The sequence below is a fragment of the Balaenoptera physalus genome (genome assembly GCF_965194825.1).
Source record: "Balaenoptera physalus genome assembly, chromosome: 6".
NCBI classification, from domain to species: domain Eukaryota; kingdom Metazoa; phylum Chordata; class Mammalia; order Artiodactyla; family Balaenopteridae; genus Balaenoptera; species Balaenoptera physalus.
Window position 1 is genome coordinate 55,383,738 of NC_138885.1, and position 27,225 is coordinate 55,410,962.

Below are 27,225 nucleotides of genomic sequence, written 5' to 3' on the forward strand. Positions count from 1 at the left end.
CTGGGATCCAAACTCTGAAAGAGCAGGAGATAGCTTTCCAGAGCTCCACCCTCCCAGCTCTGATTGGCGTCTGCATTCTTTCTGGGGAAACCTGAGGGGTGGAGGCCCAGAGAGGGAAGGAAATCTTTGGGTCTGCTCTTTACCCATTGTCCCATCATTCTGGCGACTGCCTGTCTTTCTTTTTTTAAGCATTAAACACATAAACAGCATTGCTTTATTTTTCTTTAAAGGAGATAATGCTCTTTTATAAAGGAAAAAAAAAAAAAAAAGCTTGTTTCTGGCTTCCAAAGGAAACGAGATGTTTAGTTTTGACTTCAAACTAAGAGGTTTCAGAATGTGCAAAATGAGCTCTGCCTTTCTTAAGTTATCCTATTTTTCATTTTCTTATTCTCACACTGACAGAGAATGCAATTACTGCCACCCTTTTTTGACTAGCTAGCTGGCCCTTTCTTATGAAAATGTGAACCATAAGTTGAAGAGGCTACTTGGCAGGTCTGTTTATAGTGAGCTCTTCCATGCCATAGGTCACTAAAATGTCCTTGGGAGGATCTCCTTGTAGTATTTCTATTGTATTTTTCTCAGAAGCCACAATCTATTCAATTGCTTCTACCGGACTACATAACATAATTCATTCCAGGAGATTTTCTTTTTAATAGTTTTCACTTCAACCCATCTTATTTCTACTAGTTATATTCGAATGTGTACACATTACAACTCACTGTTGATTCCCAGCAGCCAAACAGTCTCAGACGTACCACAACCAAATACATTTATCCATCCATATGTATACATACATATAGATCTGGTAAGGTTAGTGCCCTCAATCATTTGGCATCAACGCTCTCTGCTTTGAGGAATTCAGAATGATATTTGTAGAATGTATTCATAAATGGAAACAGATAACAGTTATTCTGTAGAATACAAGATATTATCTCTACATTAACTGGCAGAACAATATAGATGCTAATAAATACAGTTCACTGAAATTCAGCATTATTGATGTTTTTTATTTTCTTTGTTCAGTTTCTTCCTCAAATTAAAATGCTTGCTAAATATGGTCTTGTTTATCAAATTATTTCTCAATCATTTAGAATGTGGGTGTACATATTCCTGTTTCCTATGTACTGAATTCAATCACAAGTATTCAAACATGTATAGAAGCTAAGAGAAAAGATAATACCTCTTAGTATTATCTTATCTTCAAACACATTGTCCTTTTAAAACCCATTTTATCACTAAATAATACGTAGAGCTTTGTGGGACAGAAAGCTCACTCCTCATTATAGAGAAAATTAGTCACAAAGAACTCAAGTTGATACGCAGTCACTGATTAGTTAACCAATGGAACTCAAAAGTCCTATTACTATCATGTGTTTTTTTCCATATGCAGACAGATGGAAAGCTGTAGCAAATTTGGGTCAAAAATGTCAACTCTCAGGGAGAATACAGTCGGCCCTCTGTATCCACAGTTTCCACATCCAGATTCAACCAACCAAAAATAAAAAATATTCGGGGAAAAAAACCCAGAAAGTTCCAAAAAGCAAAACTTTTGCTACACCAGCAACTATTTACATAGCATTTACATTGTATTTACAACAGTTTACATAGCACTTACACCATATTAGGTACTATAAGCAATCTAGAGATGAGTTTAAGTATACGGGAGGATGTGTGTAGGTTATATGTAAATAATATGCCATCTTTTATAAGGAACTTGAGCATCCATGGGGGCTCCTAGAACCAATCCCCCATGGCTACCAACAGACACAACTGTAATTTTTAAAATATAAAAGCCTATACCTGATATTTTCTTCAATATACTACTATGCTTAATGCTAAAAAGAAACAAAATGTTCCTTCATGTAGATATATCCCATATCATTCTAAATAATTCATGTTCCTTAACACAAGCAGACAAAAATCTAACTTTCCTTATGAAGTACACAGTTTTCCAAAGCAAGTTGGGAACTGGCTTTGTGAAGCCATAACAGCTTCTGGAAGATTTCCTCTGTGACACCTGTATGCTATGCTTAGCCATATGGCAGTATACCATTGCCAGTGAAGATGTCTGGGTAAGTAATCCCTCCACGGTCTCACAAGCTCTTCCCTGAATAACGAACCTCTGCTGGACCACTAGTGAGAAGAGAATAGATGATGTCAGAATTCTGAAAGAAACCACAGAATCTCTAGGTTGTAAGAGACCTTAAATTTCATCCAGTCCCGCCACATCGAAGTAACCTGCAAGCATCCTTGAAAAGCATTTTAAAGTAAGATAATATTACAAATTCAGGAAGGATAATGGCAGATAAACCACCATAGCAACCACAGGTAAAATGCTTTAAGAACACCAAAGAGAACGCTCTTGGAACTCAGAAAAAGCACACCAAAAAGTTCTTGTTCCTCTTTGAAAGTTGAGTGGTAACAATCCCTTCAACATTTTCCAGTATTTCTGTAATTCAAGGGCAGGTGTTACAGATTTTGAATTGCTTCTTTCTCACTCATTTATTCAATAATATTTACGTAGTGCCTACCATGTGAAAGATAATCTATCAAAGTAAAGATTAACATTTACGACCACTACAAAAGTCATTTCTGTTCCCAGAAAAATCTCCACTCAAATTTTTTTTGGCCACATACATGGCCACAGATCATACACACCTCCACTTTTCTGAAGAGGAAAATATTCCATAATAACAAAGATTAAAGGAAAATCTCATGAAAATGATAAAAGTTTTAGAAATCCTTACTGACTCACTAGTTACTGTTACTAGAATAAACAGGTACCAAAATCTAATAGATACCTGAACCCAGATATAAAACACCAGAGTATTGGTTAGTATGAGTAAAGAGGAGAGAATTAAGAGCATGAGGAAATGAAATCATGTGAAAATGTTAAAGTAGGTGGTGCGGAAAATTTCATTTAACGGCCTATAGGAAGATTATGAAAGGGCAAAGAGTAGAGAGAGGGAATTTTGCGAGGAGGTTTTCTCGGACAAAAGCTGAGCTGTGAGGCCCTATCACCCTCTGCTTCCCCAGATAAAGGAGTTGCTGACACTTCTCTCCAGGACTAGAGCTGGGGGCTTCAACAGGACCTCTCAGAGATGTCAGGTCCTTGAATATAGAAGGCTTAGTAGACTGGAACCAGACTCATCTGATAAACTTCAAGCAGCCTATGGCAGCACAGAGAGGGCTACAGCTGGGATATAAATACACTACTGCCCAGCACTGGGTCAAACAGCATGTCCCAGGGACCCAGTGTAGAGCCCGTGATAGGAATGCCAGACCCGGAGCATGTGAAATGGAATTCTGTCTAAGAGAGCAGACTGCCAAGGTGAAGGGAGCACAGGAGTAAGAGGCTGAGTGCAGAACATGGGGGTGCGGGGTATCATGAGTGTCCTTGGCAAGTCTATGTACCCTGAGGCTTAGATCTTTAGCATTAATTCTCCATGACTCTAACTTGCAGACATTAGAGCCAAGACCATCCTGTCAGGTTGGCACCTCCACAGACTATGGGATGTAGCAGTAATAAGCAGATCACTAAGATTGTCAAGTCAATATGGCAGACTAAAGTGACAGAGAAGGACTCTCCCCTATGAAAAAATTAAACAAAAGACAAAATTTGGATACACAGTCAAATTTCAAATTCAGAGTGTGAAATCTCTGAGCATGAAAAAAGGAGCCAAAGTCAGAGAATTGAAAAGGAGCTTAAACCAAAGCAGCTCATAGTTTATACCCTTAACGGATATAGAACTTAATAGGGGCTGGAGCTTTAGAACCATCACAAGCAGAGAGGTTCAAAATGTCATTCCATGAGTGCATAGAGAAAACATAGACGGACAGAAGATGTCTCACTGGTGACAAAAGCTGCTGGAGTGCAATGAAGTAGTAATATTTTCAAAGTGGTAAAGGAAAATTACTATCTACCAATTAAACTCTGTCAAATGAAGAGAAATAAATATAAAGACTGAAAGAGTTTACTACCCATAGAAGCTTACTGAAAAAAATTACTAAATAACATTCAGCAAGAATAGTAGTAACTCTAGAAGAAAAGAGTGGATGCAGGAAATAATGATGAGGAAAAGAAGCTGGTAAGCATGTTTGTAAATCTAAATTAACTTCAGATACAAAACAATGATAATATTAACTAACATGGTGGCTTTGATGCAAGAAAAAACTAAAATACTAGGTGATAATTTGGAATATATTGTTCAAGAGGAAGATAGAGAATATGGATAAATTTACATTAGTTAAGTCAGGTATACATGTTAAGAACATAAGGAATACTACTAAAAAGAATAAAAGCCAAATGTGTAATTACCAAATGAGTTGAGAGGAAGTAAAAGGAATAAAGAAGATTTGGTCAATTAAATAAAAATTAAGAAAAGAGAAAAACACAAAAACATAAAACCAGATAGTGCAAATAGGCACTAATACATTAATAATCACAATAGACACAAGAAGATTAAAATCATCTCAAAATGGATTTCATACAAAGAGAATAACATCCAGAAAAATTTTAAGAGATATAAGCAAACTGTAATGATACAGGAAGAGATGAACAAATATTCACCAAGTAAACATTAATGAAAAGATAGCTGGTGTTGAAGACATACATGAAAGACCAGAAACCATAAAACTCCTAGAAGAAAACATAGGCAGAATACTCTTTGACATAAACTGTAGCAATATTTTTTTTGGATCTGTTCCCTAAGGCAGGAGTCCCTAACCCCTGGGCTGCAGACCATGGCCTGTTAGGAACTGGACCACACAGCAGGAGGTGAGCAGCAGGCAAGCAAGTGAAGCTTCATCTGCTGCTCCCCATTGCTCACATGAACCATACCCCCTGAACCATACCCCCCATCACTAGCATTACCGCCTGAATCATTACTCGCATTACTGCCTGAACCATTCCCTTTCTGTGGAAAAATTGTCTTCCACAAAACAGGTTCCTGGTGTCAAAAAGGTTGGGGACCGCTGTCCTAAGGCAAAGGAAACAAAAGCAAATATAATCACACAGGACTTAATTAAACTTAAAGGCTTTTGCACAGCAAAGGAAACCACAGACAAAACAAGACAACCTACTGAATTGGAGAACATATTTGCAAATGATAAGATCAATAAGGGGTTAACATTCAAAATACATAAAGAGCTCATACAATTCAACATCAAAAACAAAAAACAAACAAACAAACAAAAAAACAAACAGCCTGATTAAAAAATGGGCACTCAGAAAGAGAAAAACAAATACCGCATGCTAACACATATATATGGAATCTAAATAAAAAGAAAAAAAAATGGTCAGAAGAACCTAGGGGCAAGACGGGAATAAAGATGCAGACTTACTAGAGAATGGACTTGAGGATACGGGGAGGGGGAAGGGTAAGCTGGGACAAAGTGACAGAGTGGCATGGACACATATACACTACCAAACGTAAAATAGATAGCTAGTGGGAAGCAGCCGCATAGCACAGGGAGATCAGCTCGGTGCTTTGTGACCACCTAGAGGGGTGAGATAGGGAGGGTGGGAGGGAGGGAGATGCAAGAGGGAAGAGATATGGGGACATATGTATATGTATAACTAATTCACTTTGTTATAAAGCAGAAACGAACACACCATTGTAAAGCAATTATACTCCAATAAAGATGTTAAAGAAAAAAAAAATGGGCAGAAGACCTGAATAGACATTTTTCCAAAAAAGACATATAGATGGCCAAGAGGCACACGAAAGGATGCTCAACAACATTAATCATCAGGGAAATGCAAATCAAAACCACAATCACCTTACACCTATCAGAATGGCTGTCATCAAAAATAACACATATAACAAATGTTGGCAAGGATGTGGAAAAAAGGGAACCCTTGGGTACTGTTGGTAGGAATGTAAATTGGTACAGCCACTGTGGAAAACAGTATGCAGCTTCCTGAAAAAACTAAAAAAAAACTACCACATAATCCAGAATTCCACTCTGGGGTACATAGCCAAAGAAAATGAAAGCATTAATTTGAGAAGATACATGCACCCCAATGTTCATAGCAGCATTATTTACAATAGCCAAGATATGGAAGCAACCTAACTTTCCATCATCAGAAGAATGAATAAAGAAGATGTGATACACACACACACACACACACACACACACACACACACAGTGGAATACTACTCAGCAATAAAAAAAGAATGAAATGTTACCATTTGCAACAACATGGATCAGCTTGGAGGGTATTATGCTTAGTGAAATAAGTCAGACAGAGAAACACAAATACTGTATGATGTCACTTAAATGTGAAATCTAAATAATAAAACAAATGAATGAATACAACTAAACCAAAACAGACTCACAGATATAGCGAACAAACTAATGGTTTCCAGTGGGGAGAAGGATGGGGGAAGGGGCAAGATAGGGGTATGGGATTAAGAGGTACAAAATTCTGTGATTAAAATAAGTAAGCTACAAGGATATATTGTACAGTACAGAATATACCCAATATTTTATAATAATTATAAATGGAGTATAACCTTTAAAAAAAGTATAGTTGGTGTTGCAATATTCAAATCAAACAGCATAGAGTTTTAAGCCAAGAGGCATTGATAGAAACGTAGGCTCATAAGATGAAAAGAACAACTCAACAAGAAAATTAAAGTCATGAAATTGTATGCACTTAGCAACATAGCAGTGAAATACATAAAGTAAAAAAATGACAAAATTATAAGGAGGAATTGACAAATCTACAATCATAGTGGGAGATTTTCACATACCTCTCTCAGAAACTGATAGATCAGGCAGACAAAAAAAGTACTAAGGATTTTAAAATATCTGAACAACCCAAAGAGCTAATATAAAAGACTTAACTCTATGTAGAAACCTGCACATAGTGAATAGAAAATGGAAAATACACATTCTTTTCAAGCACAAATGGAACTATAGGAAGAACTGACCACACAGCAGGTCACAAAGGAAATTTCAAGAAATACCAAAGAACCCATACCACATCTCTGTATCATAAAATAACCTAGTAGTCAGAGAGGAAACCACATGAGAATACTATTTAAAAATTTAAACTATACAGTAATAAAAGTGCTATATGCCAAAATTGGGAGATATTTCTAAAGCAATATTTTAGCCTTAAATGAATTTACTTAAAAACACAAAAGACTGAACGTAAATGAGCTAGAGTTTCCATTGACAGTTAGGGGGTAGAAAGAATAAGCCCAAAGAAAGTAGAAGAAAGGATGTAATGTAGATAAGAGCATAAATTAATGAAATTCAAAACAAAACCAATGGAGATAGTGCGGCCATCAAAATATTCCATCTGGCTCCTAAAGAGTCCCTGAGAGTCCATGATGAAGGATGAAGCTATCTCATTCCTCAGCTGCCTCTGGTGTGGACTATCTACCAGCACTGCTGTCAGAAATACAATGTGAGCCACATATGCAATTTAAATTTTATGGTAGCCGTATTCTAAAAGTAAGGAGAAACAGATGAATTTAACAATATATTTTATTTAAGACAATATATCAAAAATATTATTCCAAAGCATAATCAATATTAAAAAATTATTGAGCTATTTTACATACTAAGTCTTTAAATCTGGTTTATATTTGTAATTGCAGCACATCTCAATTTCGAGTAACCACATTTCAATTGCTCAGTAGCCACATGCTACTGTCTACTGGGTATCGAATTGGACAGAACAAACCTGTACTCAAATAGCGTGCCCTATAATTTCAGAATTCTTCCTTCACAGGCACCGTTTTATCATATTTGTTTCTTACGTTTTTGGACAAGGTAAAGATTTGTATAAGCATCGTCATTTTGTCTGCATCCTAGGTCCTGCAAGTTGGCGGCAAAGCGTCACTTACCTTGCTGCCAACGTCTGGGTCTTTTCTGGCCAGAGGTATTGGTATCACTTTAGCAGCCAAAGTTCTGATAGCCAAGTAGCTGATGGCCTCTCAAAGAGTCACCTACTTACTTTTCATATTAGTGTTTGCACAGTAGAGAATCTCTACAGTCATCTCTATTCCCCAAGAGTTTCATGTTGAAATAACAAAATGGCCTAGATCCACCTGAAGATAAATTGCTTTAATTATTAGGCAGATTGTGAAGCTCACTGTTTCTAATATCAGGTCAGTGCAGTGCCCAGCATCAGCAATGGTCTCGCTGTGATATTTCTCCAGGTGCTACTGTTGAGCCTCAATATCAATGAAATGCCTCCCTTTAGGACAAGCTTTATCTGCGGGATTTGTTCGCTTCTTCAATAGAAAAAAAACTGATCTCAGTAATAGGGGGAGGAGACTATTATTTTCCAATGTCGCAATATTTTCTATCTGACATTTTAGTCTAATTGTCAGCATTGTTGCTAATATCTATGGAAATCTCACAGGATAATTTTTTTTTTTTTAGATCTTAGAATGAAGCTATATAGATACTTACCAACTTTTGTATTTTTAACACTTTATGTGAGGTCATAGAAGAGAATAGAGTGGTTAAGACCGACAGCCCATAGACTGAAGTTGGACTACCTGGGTTTGAATCCCATTTACTGCTTACCAATTGTGTGTCTGAATTTCAGCTTCCTCTGCTTCAAAATGGGAAAATATTAAAGTTGCAAAGAGGATCACACAAAGCAACATATAAGGTGCTTAACACACTGCCCAGCAGAAGTACCAGAAGTATTTGATAAACATTAGCTAGCCCATTTGTAGGTTCCTAATTCAGGCAAATTTGGGAGCATTAAAAAAGTGACGATCTGAGAGCATTTCTAAAGCAATGAAGATAATTCTTTCCAAAAGAAATTCCAATTGACATGCTTCTCTCTAAATCGGAAAGTTTTCCCTAAGTGATGGACTTCCTTTCTAATTATTTATTATGCAACTATGCTAATGTTTTGGTTTGGAAACTCCCCCACTCAGATTCTATTATCAAGAACCAAGCCAGATTAAAGTTCTCTAAACATAATTGGCATCAGGTAGTGAAGTTTTGATATGTCACTTTCGCTAATTTTACGCTGAATCAGGAGAAGACATTGTAAGGCCAACGATTTTTAAATTTTCTTTTTCCTAACTCCATTATTTTTTATAACACATTTGCTCAGGGTAAGGGGAGGCCAAGTCTGAACGGAATAAATGGAATAATAGGATTCGCGTAAGCAAGGTACTCAGATGGGAGTTTCATCCCAAGGCATTTCTTCCTCTTTCCTTTACTGTGAGGATAAAGTTCACTTTTAGACACTCACCTACCTGGGTGGGCAATTCTCTCCCCTGTTTTGCTATTTACACTTATATCTCCTCTCTTTGAGGTTCATATTCATTAAAACTATAAATTTCATGCCCACACTACCCATCCGTTGAAGTTTTAGTGTTCTGGAGCTAAAATTGCACTTGCAGAGAATTTTTTATCGATTAATTGATAATGTGGTGTAAAACTAGACAAGTTTTTGCAATTTTTCCAGGAAATCTGTTTTAATGCTAAAATATTTTCTTTTGAAAATACTGGTTAATAGTTACTATAATGATTAGTGTGTGCCAGTCACCATTCTATTTTGTTTTACATGAAAAATGCTATTAATCCTCACAATAGCCCTATAAGGGAGATGTTAATTATCATTATTCCAACTTTATAGATGAGAAATGTAAGGGATAAAGAGGTGAAAAACTCTTCTAAGGTCTCATAGTCACCAAGTGGTAAAATCAGTATTTGAATGCAGCATACATTTCAGAGCCTAAGCTTTTAACCATAATGACATATTCTGCCTCTCACAAAAAGTATTAGTAGCATATTAAAATGAAAAAGAAGACTTTGTGCGTTAAAAAGCAAGTTTGTCTCATTTTAACATATCTTTGGAATCCAAAATAAATAACCCGTTCTTAAGTTATACATGTCTCAGAAACCATATGTCTTATAAACCACCAGGGACACAGACAAGGATACCAAATAATTATGAAAATTAACCAAAAGGTCAATGGAGTTTCCACCACGGTACTTTGGTGCTCTTCGTTACAAAACCGGTGCTCTTCCTCTACCCACGTTCCCAAGTTGTTAAAAGGTAGAGAAAAGACCTTGTGCTTTGGATGATGTTTACCTTTTTTTTTTTTTAAGTCCCGCAGGAAATCATTATCCAAGCCCAGCCACAAATATGTGCTACAAAACAATTTATCTACCAAGAGTCCATGGGCAGCTGGATTGGGAAAAAACAGATTAATTATCATTCAAGTGGAAATGCCCCCATAGACATAGCATTTAATTAACAGAGAGGCCAGTATTGGATGAATAATTTGAGGAAAGGCGGAAAGATGCGTGAGATAAACCCTTAGGTGATTTAAGGTTATTATCTGCGGATAAACATTTTAAAAAATACATGAAATACAGCTCTACCTTATAAATGCCTTAAAAAATAAAAAGGCACCTTAGAGAAAAGATCCTTTCAAGCCTTTTCCTTGCCTGGATTAAAAGTCATCATCTGTGAACAGGAGCAGAAAGCTAGTTGGGGTCTGCAGGAACATCAATTCCTTTAGAAGCTGGAAGATTCCACCCCCCCCCCCACCCCCGTGAATCCGAACTCTGAAAACAGGAGAGCTAAAATCACTTCGTGGAGCAGAATCCCTATGTCTCCGAAAACCCTTGAAATCTGTAGCTCTGCCAAGATTATAAATAGAAGTGATATGGCAGCAGCGGATTGATCTTTCTGCTTAAACGTGCTCATCCCGTTTGGGACAGTTTTACGAAGCACGGCGGCAGCTGGGGCAGTGGTGGCTGCCGCCGCCGCTGCTCATGCTACGGCTGCAAAAATGCCTTTCCATGTTTTATTTCTTTACTGAGAAAAGCCAGAAGAGATTTTCCTACAGCATAAAAAAGTAAAATAAAATTAATAGCCTACAGGCTGTTTTCTGGAGCAGTCTGAGAGGCAAAGAGTCTGAAATGAAATCACACCGATTGACTCCCTGCAAATAAGCCAAAAATCAAAATTCTGGGACCCAGGTTGGCATCATTTTGTCAATTTTGTGTTACGATTCTTGAAAATATCGCCCTTAATAAGAGAAGCCAAATGCCATATCCAGCTGGGATGGAAGGTAGGTTTTCATTTTCTGACCTTGGTATTTCCTTGAAACCATCTGTAAAGAGAGACAAGTTCATCTTCAATGATCTTTCTCTTTTTTGTATTCTCTCCTTGACTTCAGCTTCTCTTTTCTTTAACAGCCCCAAGGTTCTTAATTTAATTCAATTTGAGAAGTATTTATTGAGCACCTACTGAGTGCCCAGTACTGTACTAGATACTCGGAGAATAGAATGTACTTGAAAAAAAAAAAAGCATCTTCATAATAAACTCCCATAGCGTTGGAATAAGAAATGGGGGTGCAGAGGAGGGTGGGGAGAAGGAGATTCATGACTCTATTTCTGCCCCCCTCCCAGGTTTTACCTTCCCTGTGGAGGCCTTGCCCTCTGGGTTTTCTCCATCTCCCCCATAGTCATCTCTGAGAGTGACCTTATTGTGAGCAAAACTATTCCAATACCCCAGCTGAGATACTGTCAACGAAGGTTTTCAAAATTCCAAGAATTAACAAAGGAAAGAAACATTGAGAATGCAGTAATCAAAATAATCTAGACCACAAGGAAAACTGGCTTTCTCCCTTAATATTTTTTTTCAGCAGGAAAACGTGTATTTCAAACATAATCTTATACAAAGCCTTAACAGAAAAAGCAGAAAACCCCAGAGCTGCTCTAGCAAGTGCTGTGGAGGACACTCTTCCGGGCTCTTACTCAGTACTTATCTGCACCCCAAGGGAGACCCAGGAGGCTCTTCTGTGGATCCCTAGGAAATCTCTGAGCATCATTCAAAAACAACCTTAAGTAGAGACATCCATGTGGCAGATACTATCTTTAACACACTTCACACACTTCATGACCACAACACACACACACACACACACACACACACATCTCTGACATCCCTCCTTTAAAGTCAAGACCAAAGCAATACTCCACTCTTCTCTCCTATACCATCAGTGCTGATCTAATACATATGTTCCCTCCCCAAGTGACAAATATTAGACTAAACCTTATTTTTCAGCTGCACTTGGGTCCCTGCTATGGGTGTGACCTGTCCTAAATATATGCCTGTCCCATAATATAACACCATCTTAATATAAAATAATAACCTAGCATTCACATCCTAATGAATTCATATAGAGGAAGCAGTTTCATCACAAACTGAAGTGGTTACCATTTCCTATAAGATAATGTTTTAGAGGAAACAAAAAATGTCTACACATGAAGCAATCTGACTTGAAACAGAAAATAAAACAAGGCAGCGTGAAAGAGATTTCTAAACTGAAAGTGAACAAATTCTTAAACGTGTTTAAGTCCTGGGGTGGTAAGAAAGGGGAGGGATCCATGTTGGCTGGAGTGATCAGTGAATATTTGAAAGTAGTTTAGACGTAAGATCGACCCTTTAGGAGGAATAGAGAGAGGAGAGATGGAAAGAAAGGAAAGGCGTTACTGGCAAGCATCTGGCAAACTAAGGCGTATTCTCCAGGAAGTGTTTATATTCTAGGGAATGAATGCCCAAATAGAGCTAAGCTTTACTCATAAAAATAAACTTCTAAGAAGAAATTTAAGTTACACTTGATCCTTGATAGAGGAGGCATTGTCCCACTGAGGGTGTAGGTGGAGCTTCTCAAATAACTTTTGGCAACCCAGAGCTATCTCTAATTTGTGTGTGATGAGATCGCTGCTCAAGGCATTTTAGGAAGAAATATGAATAACCCAGGAGTTTGCATTTTAGTGTGTTGCTGTAATTTTGAGACACTAACCGATATATTTCTCTTCCTACTTAACCTCTGTTTGCCTCCCATCCCAGCTGTTCTAAGCTCATCTCTTGAGAAAGAGAATATGATCGCAGAAAAGTAGAAAAAAAGGAGACATTTTCTGGCTTTTGACTTTCAAAAGCCTAGATGAAAGATTCAGAAGAAAATAGGATGAGTCCTAGGAAGTTGTCCTCATCCATACCTCCACCTCCCATCTCTCCATCCTCTCAAAGCTAGAAAAGAATTCCCCAGGCTTGGAGGAGTGGATAATAGATGGGAGGGAAGTGATGTGAGAGAAAGGGCCTGGAAGAAGGCACTGGACCCAATAAGACCTCAAGAACAAGAGTTGACCAAGTTCAACAGCCAGCCCAGCCTTAGGACTGACCTCCTGGTCCTTCCCGGGCAACTAGTGAGACCTTCTCTTCCACAGCATTCAGCACTTTGGCCATTGACTCACTTGAACTCCATCTCGTTTTTACAAATTACATGTAGATATCTACATAGTCTAGCAGTTTTCAAACACTCATGTGCATCAGAATCACCTGGAAGCCTTGTTAAAACACAAATGGTCAGGTTCAACTCCCAGGGTTTCTGATGCAGTAGGTCTGGGGCAGGGCCTGAGAATTTTCGTTTCTGACAAGTTCTCAAGGGAGGGATGCTGATGCTGCAGGTTTAGGGCTGACACATTGAGAATGACAGCCCTAGGCAAACTTGTAAGACATTCATAAGCGCACAGAAGGAAAATGGGATGCTATATATCTAGATTTTCTGTGTGTCTTTTTTTATACAGCAGGTTCTTATTAGTTATCTATTTTATACACATTAATGTATATATGTCAATCCCAATCTCCCAATTCATCCCACCACCACCTCTGCTTTCCCCCCTTGGCATCCATACGTTTGTTCTCTACATTTGTGTCTCTATTTCTGCCTTGCAAACTGGTTCATCTGTACCATTTTTCTAGATTCCACATATATGCATTAATATACGATATTTGTTTTTCTCTTTCTGACTTACTTCACTCTGTATGACAGTCTCTAGGTCCATCCACATCTCTACAAATGACCCAATTTTGTTTCTTTATATGCCTGAGTAATATTCCATTGTATATATGTACCACATCTTCTTTATCCGTTCGTCTGTTGATGGGCATTTAGGTTGCTTCCATGACCTGGCTATTGTAAATAGTGCTGCAGTGAACATTGGGGTGCATATGTCTTTTTGAAATATGGTTTTCTCTGGGTATATGCCTAGTAGTGGGATTGCTGGGTCATATGGTAATTCTGTGTTTAGTTTTTTAAGGAACCTCCATACTGTTCTCCATAGTGGCTGTATCAATTTACATTCCCACCAACAGTGCAAGAGGGTTCCCTTTCCTCCACACCCTCTCCAGCATTTGTTGTTTGCAGATTTTCTGATGATGCCCATTCTAACTGGTGTGAGGTGATACCTCATTGTAGTTTTGATTTGCATTTCTCTAAATATTGGTGATATTGAGCAGCTTTTCATGTGCCTCTTCACCATGTGTATGTCTTCTTTGGAGAAATATCTATTTAGATCTTCTGCCAATTTTTTGATTGGGTGTTTTTTTTTTTTTTAATATTGAGCTACATGAGCTGTTTATATATTTTGGAGATTAATCCTTTGTCTGTTGCTTCATTTGCAAATATTTTCTCCCATTCTGAGGGTTGTCTTTTCGTCTTGTTTATAGTTTCCTTTGCTGTGCAAAAGCTTTTAAGTTTCATTAGGTCCCATTTGTTTATTTTTGTTTTTATTCCCATTACTCTAGGAGGTGGGTCAAAAAAGATCTTGCTGTGATTTATGTCAAAGAGTATTCTTCCTATGTTTTCCTCTAAGAGTTTTATAGTGTCCAGTCTTACATTGAGGTCTTTAATCCATTTTGAGTTTATTCTTGTGTATGGTGTTAGGGAGTGTCCTAAAATGATTCTTTTACATGTAGCTGTCCATTTTTCCCAGCACCACTTATTGAAGAGGCTGTCTTTTCTCCATTGTATATCCTTGCCTCCTTTGTCATAGATTAGTTGACCATAGGTGCGTGGGTTTATCTCTGGGCTTTCTATCCTGTTCCACTGAGCTATATTTCTGTTTTTGTGCCAGTACCATATTGTCTTGATTACTGTAGCTTTGTAGTATAGTCTGAAGTCAGGGAGTCTGATTCCTCTAGCTCTGTTTTTTTCCCTCAAGATTGCTTTAGCTATTCAGGGTCTTTTTTGTCTCCATACAAATTTTAAGATTTTTTTGTTCTAGTTCTGTAAAAAATGCCATTGGTAATTTGATAGGGATTGCATTGAATCTGTAGATTGCTTTGGGTAGTATAGTCATTTTCACAATATTGATTCTTCCAATCTAAGAATATGGTATATCTCTCCATATGTTTGTGTCACCTTTGATTTCTTTCATCAGTGTCTTATAGTTTTCTGAGTACAGGTCTTTTACCTCCTTAGGTAGGTTTATATCTAGGTATTTTATTCTTTTTGTTGCAGTGGTGAATGGGATTGTTTCCTTACTTTCTCTTTCTAATCTTTCATTGTTAGTGTATAGGAATGTAAGAGATTTCTGTGCATTAATTTTGTATCCTGCAACTTTACCAGATTCATTGATTAGCTCTAATAGTTTTCTGGTGGCCTCTTTAGGATTCTCTGTGTATAGTATCATGTCATCTGCAATGACAGTTTTACTTCTTCTCCAATTTGTATTCCTTTTATTTCTTTTTATTCTCTGATTGCTGTGGCTAGGACTTCCATAACTTTGTTGAATAATAGTGGTGAGCGTGGACATCTTTGTCTTGTTCCTGATCTTAGAGGAAAGGCTTTCAGTTTTTCATCATTGAAAATGATGTTTGCTGTGGGTTTGTTGTATATGGCCTTTATTATGTTGAGGTAGGTTCCCTCTATACCCACTTTCTGAAGAGTTTTTATCATAAATGGGTGTTGAACTTTGTCAAAAGCTTTTTCTGCATCTATTGAGATGATCATAGCATTTTTATTCTTCAATTTTTTAATATGGTTGTCACATTGATTGATTTGCATATATTAAAGAATCCTTGCATCCCTGGGATAAATCCCACTTAATCATGGTGTATGATCCTTTTAATGTGTTGTTGGATTCTGTTTGCTAGTCTTTTGTTGAGGATTTTTGCATCTATATTCATCAGTGATATTGGTCTGTAATTTTCTTTTTTTGTAGTATCTTTGTCCAGGTTTTCATATCAGGGTGATGGTGGCCTCATAGAATGAGTTTGGGTGTGTTCCTTCCTCTGCAATTTTTTGGAAGAGTTTGAGGAGGATGGGCGTTAGCTCTTCTCTAAATGTTTGATAGAATTCACCTGTGAAGCCATCTGGTCCTGGACTTTTGTTTGTTGGAAGATTTTAAATCACAGTTTCAATTTCATTACTTGTGATTGGTCTGTTTAGATTTTCTAATTCTTCCTGGTTCAGTCTCGGAAGGTTATTCCTTTCTGAGAATTTGTCCATTTCTTCCAGGTTGGCCATTTTATTGGCATAGTATTGCTTGTAGTAGTCTCTTATGATACTTTGTATTTCTGCAGTTCTTTGTAACTTCTCCTTTTTTATTTCTAATTTTATTGATTTGAATCCTCTCCCTCTTTTTCTTGATGAGTCTGGCTAAAGGTTTATCAATTTTGTTTATCTTCTCAAAGAACCAGATTTATTTTTATTGATCTTTGCTATTGTTTTCTTTTTTTCTAGTTTCATTTATTTCTGCTCTGATCTTTATGATTTCTTTCCTTCTACTAACTTTTGGTTTTGTTTGTTCTTCTTTCTCTCATTCCTTTAGGTGTAAGGTTAGATTGTTTATTTGAGACTTTTCTTGTTTCTTGAGGTAGGATTGTATTGTTATAAACTTCCCTCTTAGAACTGTTTTTGCTGCATCCCATATGTTTTGGATTGTCGTGTTTTCATTGTCATTTGTCTCTAGGTATTTTTTGATTTCCTCTTTGATTTCTTCAGCGATCTCTTGGTTATTTAGTAATGTATTGTTTAGCCTCAATGTGTTTGTGTTTTTTACGTTTTTTTCCCTGTAATTGATTTCTAATCTCATAGCGTTGTGGTCCGAAAAGATGTTTGATATGATTTCAATTTTCTTAAATTTACTGAGTCTTGATTTGTGACCCAAGATGTGATCTATCCTGGAGAATGTTCCATGCACACTTGAGAAGAAAGTGTAATCTGCTGTTTTTGGATGGAATGTCCTATAAATATCAATTAAATCTATCTGGTCTATTTTGTCTTTTAAAGCTTGTGTTTCCTTTTAAATTTTCTGTTTGGATGATCTCTCCATTGATGTAAGTGAGGTGTTAAAGTCCCCCACTATTATTGTGTTACAGTCGATTTCCTCTTTTATAGCTGTTAGCAGTTGCCTTATGTATTGAGGTGCTCCTATGTTGGGTGCATATATATCTATAATTGTTATATCTTCTTCTTGGATTGATCCCTTGATCAGTATGTAGTGCCCTTCCTTGTCTCTTGTAAATTCTTTATTTTAAAGTCTATTTTATCTGATATGAGTATTGCTACTGCAGCTTTCTTTTGATTTCCATTTGCATGGAATACCTTTTTCCATCCCCTCACTTTCAGTCTGTATGTGTCCCTAGGTATGAAATGGGTTTCTTGTAGGCAGCATATATATGGGTCTTGCTTTTGTATCTATTCAGTGAGCCTGTGTCTTTTGGTTGGAGCATTTAATCCATTCACATTTAAGGTGATTATCAATATGTATGTTCCTATTACCATTTTCTTAATTGTTTTGGGTTTGTTTTTGTAGGTTCTTTTCTTGTCTTGTGTTTCCCACTTAGAGAAGTTCCTTTAGCATTTGTTGTAGAGCTGGTTGGTTTGGTGGTGCTGAATTCTCTTAGCTTTTGCTTGTCTGTAAAGCTTTTAAATATTTTTGTTTATTTATTTATTTGTTTGTTTATTTTTGGCTGTGTTGGGTCTTTTTTGCAGTGCTCGGGTTTCTCATTGCAGTGGCTTCTCTTGCTGCGGAGTATGGGCTCTAGGCGTGCAGGCTTCAGTATTTGTGGCTCGCAGGCTGTAGAGCGCAGGCTTAGTAGTTGTGATGCACAGGCTTAGTTGCTCTGTGGTATGGAGGATCTTCCCAGACCAGGGATCAAACCCATGTCCCCTACATTGACAGGGAGATTCTTAACCACTGTGCCACCAGGGAAGCCCCTGTAAAGCTTTTGATTTCTCCGTCGAATCTGAGTGAGATCCTTGCTGGGTAGAGTAACCTTGGTTTTACGTTCTTCCCTTTCATCACTTTAAATATATCGTGCCACTCCCTTCTGGCTTGTAGAGTTTCTGCTGAGAAGTCAGCTGTTAACCTTATGGGAGTTCCCTTGTATGTCATTTGTCATTTTTCCCTTGTTGCTTTTAATAATTTTTCTTTGTTTTTAATTTTTGTCAATTTGATTGCTATGTCTCGGCATGTTTCTCCTTGGGTTTATCCTGCCTGGGATTCTCTGCACTTATTGGACTTGGGTGGCTATTTCCTTTCCCATGTTAGGGAAGTTTTTGACTATAATCTCTTCAAATATTTTCTCAGGTCCTTTCTCTCTCTCTTCTCCTTCTGGGACCCCTATAATGTGAATGTTAGTGCGTTTAATGTTGTCCCAGAGGTCTCTTAGGCTGTCTTCATTTTTTTTCATTCTTTTTTCTTTATTCTGTTCCATGGCAGTGAATTCCACCATTCTGTCTTCCAGGTCACTTATCTATTCTTCTGCCTCAGTTATTCTGCTATTGATTCCTTCTAGTGTATTTTTCATTTCAGTTATTGTACTGTTCATCTCTGTTTGTTTGTTCTTTAATTCTTCTAGGTGTTTGTTCTTTAAATCTTCTAGGTCTTTGTTAAACATTTCTTGCATCTTCTCCATCTTTGCCTCCATTCTTTTTCCGAGGTTCTGGATCATCTTCACTATCGTTATTCTGAATTCTTTTTCTGGAAGGTTGCCTATCTCCACTTCACTTAGTTGTTTTTCTGGGGTTTTATCTTGTTCCTTCATCTGGTACATAGTCCTCTGCCTTTTCATTTTGTCTATCTTTCTGTGAATGTGGTTTTCGTTCCACAGGATTGTAGTTCTTCTTGCTTCTGCTGATAAAGTATTTTATTGCTGCTGGTGTTGGAGGGTCTCCTACAGAGGTGGGGGGTAGCTGTGGCTCACCACGGGGACAAGGACACTGGCAGCAGAAGTTCTGGGAAGTACTGCTTGGCATGAGCCCCCTCAGAGTCCGCCATTAGCCCCACCAAAAAGCCCGTAACTATACATCTAGATTTCAATGACAAAGATGAAAGAGAAGTCCCTACATTTGAACTGAGAGAGGATTAAACAGAACCAGTTTGAGATGTCCTCTGGGCTTGTGAGATGGTACAAAATACTGGGAAAAAACAGTTTGAAAATGATGCTGTGTTTTATCCTTGTGTATCTAAAACTACAGTCCCAACTGGGTATCCTTGGTCTCCCTAGTTTTACTAGCAAATCTTTGCCCCAGAAATTCTTTGAATAGATCACAATGGGAAAAGTTATCTTGGGTCATTTCATTGTGCTGTTGCACCTTGGGGAAGGATTTCCACGTGGCACTTCCCCACCCAAATGACAGACATATTCACTGAGGCCTGGCTTCTTTACAACTATGTCACATTTAGCAGAAGGAAAATGCTACTGGGATCTAGGTCTCCCTTTCTCTGGCATTCTTAAATGGGTACCAAATATGTCTGATTCTAACTTGAAAGCTTGATGTCTATGCTATGTCATCATCTCTGAATCAAAATACAAGGCAGCAATTGATTGCACAGGCTCTGGAGTTAGGAGAATTGACTTGAATCTCAGCAATTCTACTTACAAGTTGTGTGAACTGAGCCACATTTCCTAACCTCTCCGTCCCTCAGTTTCCTTATGTTAAAAAAAAAAAAAAAAAATGGGTATAGTACCTGCCTCATACAGTTCTGGTGAAGATTCAATGAAAAGTTGCTAAAGCATTTATGGCACATAAATATTGCTGGCTATTCTTTATAACAGCACTTAATATAATGCCTTTCACATAATTAAGCCTTCAATAAATGTTTTCTGGTTAGTTGAATTGTCACCAAATTTTGAAAGTCTCAAAAGTAAGTTGGATATATCTATACACTTCCATCCTCCTTTGTTTTTGTGCCCACACCTTAACGATGACAGGACCCAGAAATTTATACTGCCTAGGGCTTGAGCATGTGCCCCTCCAAATCCATGTTCCAGACCCTGCTAATGAAATTTAAGGAATGTCAGAAGGCAGGCCTCTGTTGTTGAGGAGAGGAAACCAGGAGAGGCAAGCTCCCAGAGTTGTGGTCCCAGTAGGAATTCAAAACCTCCTGTATTCTCAGCTCCCACTTATCTTGGGTTGAGCCTTTGTTAGGATTAAAAAAAAAAAAAAAAAAAAAAAAACAGTGAAAACCAGCTTCTCAGTAAACTGTATAGGCACTTCCTGGTTATCCGTGATATGAGAATAACATTTAAACTATTTCCATTTCTGATCCCAGCTAGAAACAGGAAACGCATGGGGTAGAGCTTTACACAAAAACAAAAGGACCAAAAAAATAAACCAAATTGTCCCAGGGTTCAGAAGAGGTTTACGCTAATTGTTAGGAGATTCAGATTTAGTGAATCCTCCCCTGGTTTGTACCATTCCAGAAATTCCTTTTGAGGGGTGGGGAAGTGAAGGGTTGTACTAAATTGCACAGCACTGCCATCTTCAGGGCTAGTGAGGAAAATTTCTCAGGGTCGGTCAGATAAATCATCCTCCTAAACACTTCATTTAAATATAATCAGATGGTTAAAAATTTGACAGCAGACAGACTGGAACAGATTTTTCTACTGTTTCCAATGTTCGAAAAGTCAGTAGACACAGCTTTTTTGTGTGATGTATGCACATTTAAAAAAATATTTGCTGATCGAAAAGCCATTTACAATAAATAGGAAAGTTTAAATAGCTCATACTGCATTGCCAAATGATGGGAGTAACACAAACATATTGTTCTGGAAAAAAAAATTCCTTAAAAAGAAAAGTATGAATCAAATGATTTCGAAGTGCTGTTTGAACAGATGGTGTGATTAACAACTAACAATGTTAGCCATCTCAGGAGCTTACAGAGAAGTAAACAAATGCAAGGGGGAAAAATCACTTTATTCCCCCAAAAGAGTGTTTAGTTCATTTCATTAGAAAACTTTGAAAGTCTGCAATTTGAAAGTGGGATATATCTAGGGGATATGAGGAATAAGGAGTGAAGGGAGACTTTTTGGAGAAAGAACATATCAAGACAAATGCTGGTTCTCCATGCATGGCTGAGGATGAGATAGGAAGAAGTTTAGGCAGTCGCTTTCATCCAAAATGCCAGAGGCAGGTGGTGGAGTGCAGAACACACTGGCTTTGAAGTCAGAGGGCTAGGTTCTCATCCTGGCTCTAGCACCAGCTGCCGCTGGCCTCGGGGCCATCCATGATCTCTCCAGACCTCAGTTTCTTTGTTTGGAAAATAAGAATGAGAACCAGATGAGCTGTACAGCTGTGCTTGAAAACGCTAATGTTCACCTGGGGATCTCATTAAAATGCAGATTCTCACTCATAGGCCCAGGGTAGGGTCTGAGAGTCTGAATTTTTTACAGGCTCCCAGGTAATGCGGATGCTGCTGGTCCATAGACTACATGTTACTACCAGGGCTCTAAAATCCCTTCCAGTGATTATAATCTCATCTTCTGATATACTAGGTGTGGCTCAGAGCAAGATGAAAAAGACCACCTGTCTACCTTCCAGGTAGAATGACTCAGAAATATGTATGAATGAAAGTGCATAATGAACATGTCAAATGTTGAATTGATTTTAAAAGCAACTGAAGTATATATTTATATTACATAGTAAATAGTTTGAACTAACTTTTTGAGCAAGTGATGTGAGAGGAGAGTACTGGGAATTGGATGTGGAGACCAGATATATGGGGATGAGATGAGGGGGAGTTTGGGAGACTGAGTATCAACCAGCTTCCACATGGAGTATTCAAGACCGATCCTGAGACTTCATCAGATTTAAAAACTTTTGCTCTATGAAAGACACTGTTAAGAGAATGGAAAGATAATCTACAAACTGGGAGAAAGTATTCACAAATCACATATTCAGCACAGGACTTGTATCCAGAATATACAAAGGATTCTCAAAACTCAAAAGCTAGAAAACAACTCAATTTTTTAAATGGGCAAAAGACTTGAATAGATACTTGGCCAGAGAGGAGATACGGATGGCAAATAAGCAAATGAAAAGATGTCCAACATTATTAGCCACTAGGGAAATTCAAATTAAACCCATGATGAGATAGTACCATACAGCTATTAAAATGGCTAAAATAAAAAATATTGACAATAACAAATGCTGACAAGGATGTGAAGAAACTGAATCACATATATATTGCTGGTATAAATATAAAAATAACACAGACACTCTGGAAAACATTTTTGGCAGTTTCTTATGAAGTTGAACATAAATTTAGCACATGATCCAGAAATCCCACTTTTACATAATTTACCCTAGAGAAATAAAAACTTATATTCACATAATAACCGGCACAAAAGCGTTTACAGCAATTCTACTCATAATCACTGAAAACTAGAAATGAACCAAACGTCTTTCAATAAGTGAGTAGATAAACAAACTGTGGTACACCCATACAATGGAATATTACTCAGAAATAAAAAGGAGCAAACGGAGCAAACTGTTGATACATACAACTTGGATGAATCTCAAAGGCATTATGCAGAGTGAAAGAAGCCAGTCTCAAAATTTTCATACTGAATGATTGCATTTATATGACACTCTCAAAAAAGCAAAACTAAAGTGACAGAAAACAGATCAGTGGTGGCCAGGGGTTAGAGGTGGGAGGAGAGGTAAGTACAAAGCGTTAGCACAAGGGAGTTTCCTGGGAAATGTAACTGTTCCCCATCCTGATTGTGGTGGTAGTTACACAAATCTTCCCATGTGTTAAAATTCATGGAAATACATGGCCAAAAAATGTCTGTATGCTAAATTAGTTTTTAACTAATCCAAAGATCATTAGTTTTTTTCTTTTTAAACTTTGAGCAAAAGTGTGCAGCCACTATGGAAAACAGTATGGAGGCTCCTTGAAAAACAAAAAAATAAAGCTGCCAAGTGATCCAGCAATCCCACTCCTGGGTACATATCTGAAAAAAACAAAAACTCTAATTTGAAAAGATACATGCAGTCCAATGTTCATAACAGCACTATATGCAATAGCCAAGACATGGAAATAACCCAAGTGCCCAGCAACAGATGACTGGTTTAAGAAGATGTTTTAAATATGCATATATATATATATATATATATACACACACACACACAAACACACACATATATATATACACACACATATATATGTATATATATAAAATACCATTATATATAATATATTATATAATATAATAATAATAAATATAATGGAATATTACTCAGCCATAAAAAGGAATGAAATATTGCCACTTGCAACAACGTGGATGGACCTAAAGAATATTATACTTAATGAAGTAAGTCAAACAGACAAATACTATATGGATATCACATGTAGAATCTTAAAAATAATACAAATGAATCTACATGCAAAACAGAAAGACTCACAGACATAGAAAACAAACTTATGGTTACCAAAGGGGAGAAGGATGTGGGGAGAGACAAATTAGGAGTATGAGATTAACAGATAAAAACTACTACATGTAAAATAGATAAGGAACAAGGATTTACTATACAGCACAGGGAACTATATTCAATGTCTTATAATAACCTATAATGGAATATAATAAGAAAAAAAACTGAATCACTCTGCTCTACACCTGAAACCAACACAATATTGTAAATCTACTATACTGCAATTAAAAAAAAACCAAAACTTTGAGTAAAAGTGAAAAGTTTTTGAAAGACTAATTAATAAGGTAAATATTTCCCAGCCACCACTGTGAGACTTACAGTGAGCTGCCAGTCTTCTATCTCTTCACACAGCCTTGAAAGATATTCCTGTACTCAATGTCCAACAATTTATCATTTTAAGTCTCTAGTACCCTTCCCTTTTCAGATAATTCATGTCAAACAAGCCGTTCCCTACAAATTACAGCCCAATCCTTAACATAAGTCAGCAGTGAGTCCAGAAGACCAATTCATAACCAACAAGTCCTTGCCCTCCAAGAAACATAGTATCTCTCTAAAAATAAACTGTCAGTTGATTCTCCCATTGTTTTCACCATGTAATACCCCCTCAGAAATTTCACAGAAAGAATATATACCAACAATTTCTTGGAAAAAAAAAAAGACATATAGCTATAAGAAGATACTCAACTTTATTAGTAATTTAAGAACTGCAAATTAGGGTAGGATGCCATTTTTTAACGTATTAGCTTTGTAAACGTTAAATAGAATAATGCTCTCCTACATTGAGGAAGGTGTGGGGAAATGGGGCATGGGGGTACACTGATTCACCTTTCAAGAGGTCTATTTAGCAGTCTGTATCAAAAGGCATAAAATGTGCATCCCCTGTGGGATTGAAATTTAACTTCTAGTAATTCACCCTAAGAGATAACCAAGCAAGGATATTCTGCTTAGCATTGTTTTAATGGTAAAATATTGAATGCCAAAGATCTAAAATCCCTTGCAGCTAATGGATTTAAATACTCTATCATTCACTGTTGGCGGGACTGTATTTAAATTAGGGCAGCCACTGTGGAAAACAGTGTGGAGGTTCTTCAGAAAATTAAAACTAGAACTACCTAATGATCCAGCAATTCCACTTCTGAGAATATATTCAAAGGAAACAAAAACACTAAACTGAAAAGAGATTTGCACCCCCATGTTCATAGCAGCATTATTTACAATAACCAAGACATGGAAACAACCTAAGTGTCCATTGATGGATGAATGGATAAAGTTGTGGTATATATACAATGGGATATTATTCAGCCATAAAAAATGAGGAAATCCAGCCATTTGCAACAGCATAGATGGACCTTGAAGGCATTATGCTAAGTGAAATAATTCAGACAAAGACAAATAGTGTATGATCTTGCTTATATGTGGAATCTAAAATTAAAAAAAAAAAAATCACATAAAGAAAGAGATCAGACTTGTGATTACCAGACCTGTGAAGGGGAGGGGTAGGAGGAATTGAAGGAAGGTAGTCAAAAGGTACAAATTTCCAGTTATAAGATAAATAAATACTAGATATGTAATGTATAACATGATGACTATAGCTAACACCACTATATGATATATAGGAAAGTTAAGTAAATCCTAAGAGTTCTCATCACAAGGAAAATTTTTTTTTCCTTTTCTCTTCTTTCTTTTTTTTTTTAAATTATATCTATATGAGAAGGTAGATGTTAGCTGAACATATTGTGGTAATCATTTCACAATATATGTAAATCAAACCATCATGCTGCATGCCTTAAACTTATACAGTGGTGTATGTTTCTCAGAAAAAACTGAAAAAAGATACTCTATCATCTCTGGTGTGCTAGATGCTGCACAGAGCATAATATTATAGGCTGAGAGTATACTATGATTCAGAAATCTGTATCGATTAATACACAAAAGAACATACTGAGAGCCAAATTTTGAACTCGTTTTTAAAAGTAAATTAAATATTTATTTAAATTATGTGACCTAACATAATCTAATTATCAAAAAGGTAGATTAGTTAAACTACCTAATATCCAAACATTAAAAATGATACGTATCTATATTTATTGACATGGATAGATTTACATTTCATGTTTCTAAGTGAAAACTACAGACTACAAAATAGTACTATCTCATTTTTATACAAAATGTACAGAAAGACAGAGAACATATATATGGGGGAAAATCTGTAAGAATATACTTTAAAATTTTTACTACGGTTATTGCTGCATAGTGGGATGATAGTTGATTTCTATTTTCTTCTTTATACTTTTCTGGTTTTCCCAGGTTTTTTTCCAATGAGAGTATATTACTTTCATGATTGAAAAAAATCCCATAAAACTATTTCTAGAAACATCTAGCAGATTCGTCCCAGACAGTTTTCTTTATATTAACATTGTTGCCTTTCTCCCCAAGAAGGGTATGGTTCTTCCTGTCTTTCATGACAGATTCCACAGACTTATCAGGAGGTTCAACCATGGCTGCAGAGCATTTAGAGTCACATGGGCAACCCTCCAACTACTGGCACAGTGGCTCAGTTAACAGCTGGGAATATGTACTGAATATACCTAAAGTCCATTCAAAGATCTTGGGTGGGAATCAGCCACTCCCAGTGATCTTAACTTCATCCTGACTTTTTCTTAGTAGCTCACAACTGTCTGCTTCCAAAGTTAACTTGGAAGTGGAATGCAGCCTTAACATCTTTCCATAACATCTTCCTTTGGGGGAAAAAAAAAAAAAAAAGGCTGTGAAACTTTCAAACAGTTTTCCTTAAAATTGGGTTTCATTAAAAATTTGGAGTGTTTCTAATTTTTTCAGGTAATAAAGAGCAAAGGGAGAAAATCTGTCTTTCCTGAATTAATTCTTTTTTCTTTTTAGGTGCTGTTCACATTTCTAGTCAAGAAAAAGAAAAGAATAAATGAATTAATTGGATTACATTATTTCTTTTCCATACATGCACATAACTTTTTCATAGTTATATAGCTTGCTGATTTGATGTATCTAAAAACAATCTTGGTATTACTAATTTCAGAAAAGTTTGCCATGTGCTTCTAGAATTATTTAATCACTTAATTTCTAGTTCACCCCTAATACCTGGACATTTTATCTTTGGCAAATAATTTTCATGTGTTTATAATCATGTTTTTAGTCAGCCTTTAGGGGTTTTTTTAATGTTGCCTTAAAATCTATTTACCAAGTTTTCTAATTAGTGCTTGAATTTTATGTAAAAGGGTGATTTTGGCTTTACCCTACCTGCTAAAATGTTGAATTGATTCTGCTATCATTACATAAAGGATCACTCATAACCACCTGACTAAACCAGTTCCTCTTCATTACGCAAACACTCTATGTTGTGCAGGGTTATTTGACTTTGTTAGAATTAGTCATTTGTCTCATCCTAAAATCTCATCTCTGCATTTCAGTCTGAATTAGGAAGGCTGACAACTGATGGGTAGATAATTGAAGTTTTTAATTTCTTACCTGACCTAACTTTCCAGCTTCCCCAATTTCATTGGGAAACTGATTTTCAGCACTGGTCAAGCACTTTTTTTCTATTTTTATTGTTTTTAATTTTTTTATAATTATGAAATTCATGCTGGCAGAGATTTCAGAGAGAATACTTGCTTAGAAAAAATTCTGATGTCATTTCTAATGGTATTTTTCAATGGTAATTTCACAAAGAATGATACAA

General features: G+C 36.7%; 1 long non-coding RNA gene and 1 pseudogene across 2 annotated transcripts in view; one reads left to right on the forward strand and one right to left on the reverse strand.

Moving 5' to 3' along the window:
• LOC309662435 overlaps nucleotides 1–6,150 on the forward strand; it is a 151,579-nt gene extending 145,429 nt beyond the window's left edge. The window contains exon 2 of the long non-coding RNA XR_014264678.1: nucleotides 5,303–6,150. This is a non-coding gene — a long non-coding RNA (uncharacterized lncRNA). The remainder of the gene's footprint in view (nucleotides 1–5,302) is intronic.
• LOC309662399 (transmembrane protein 126A pseudogene) overlaps nucleotides 1–27,225 on the reverse strand; it is a 143,779-nt pseudogene that overhangs the window by 16,151 nt on the left and 100,403 nt on the right. The gene's annotated exons all lie outside the window — the stretch shown is intronic.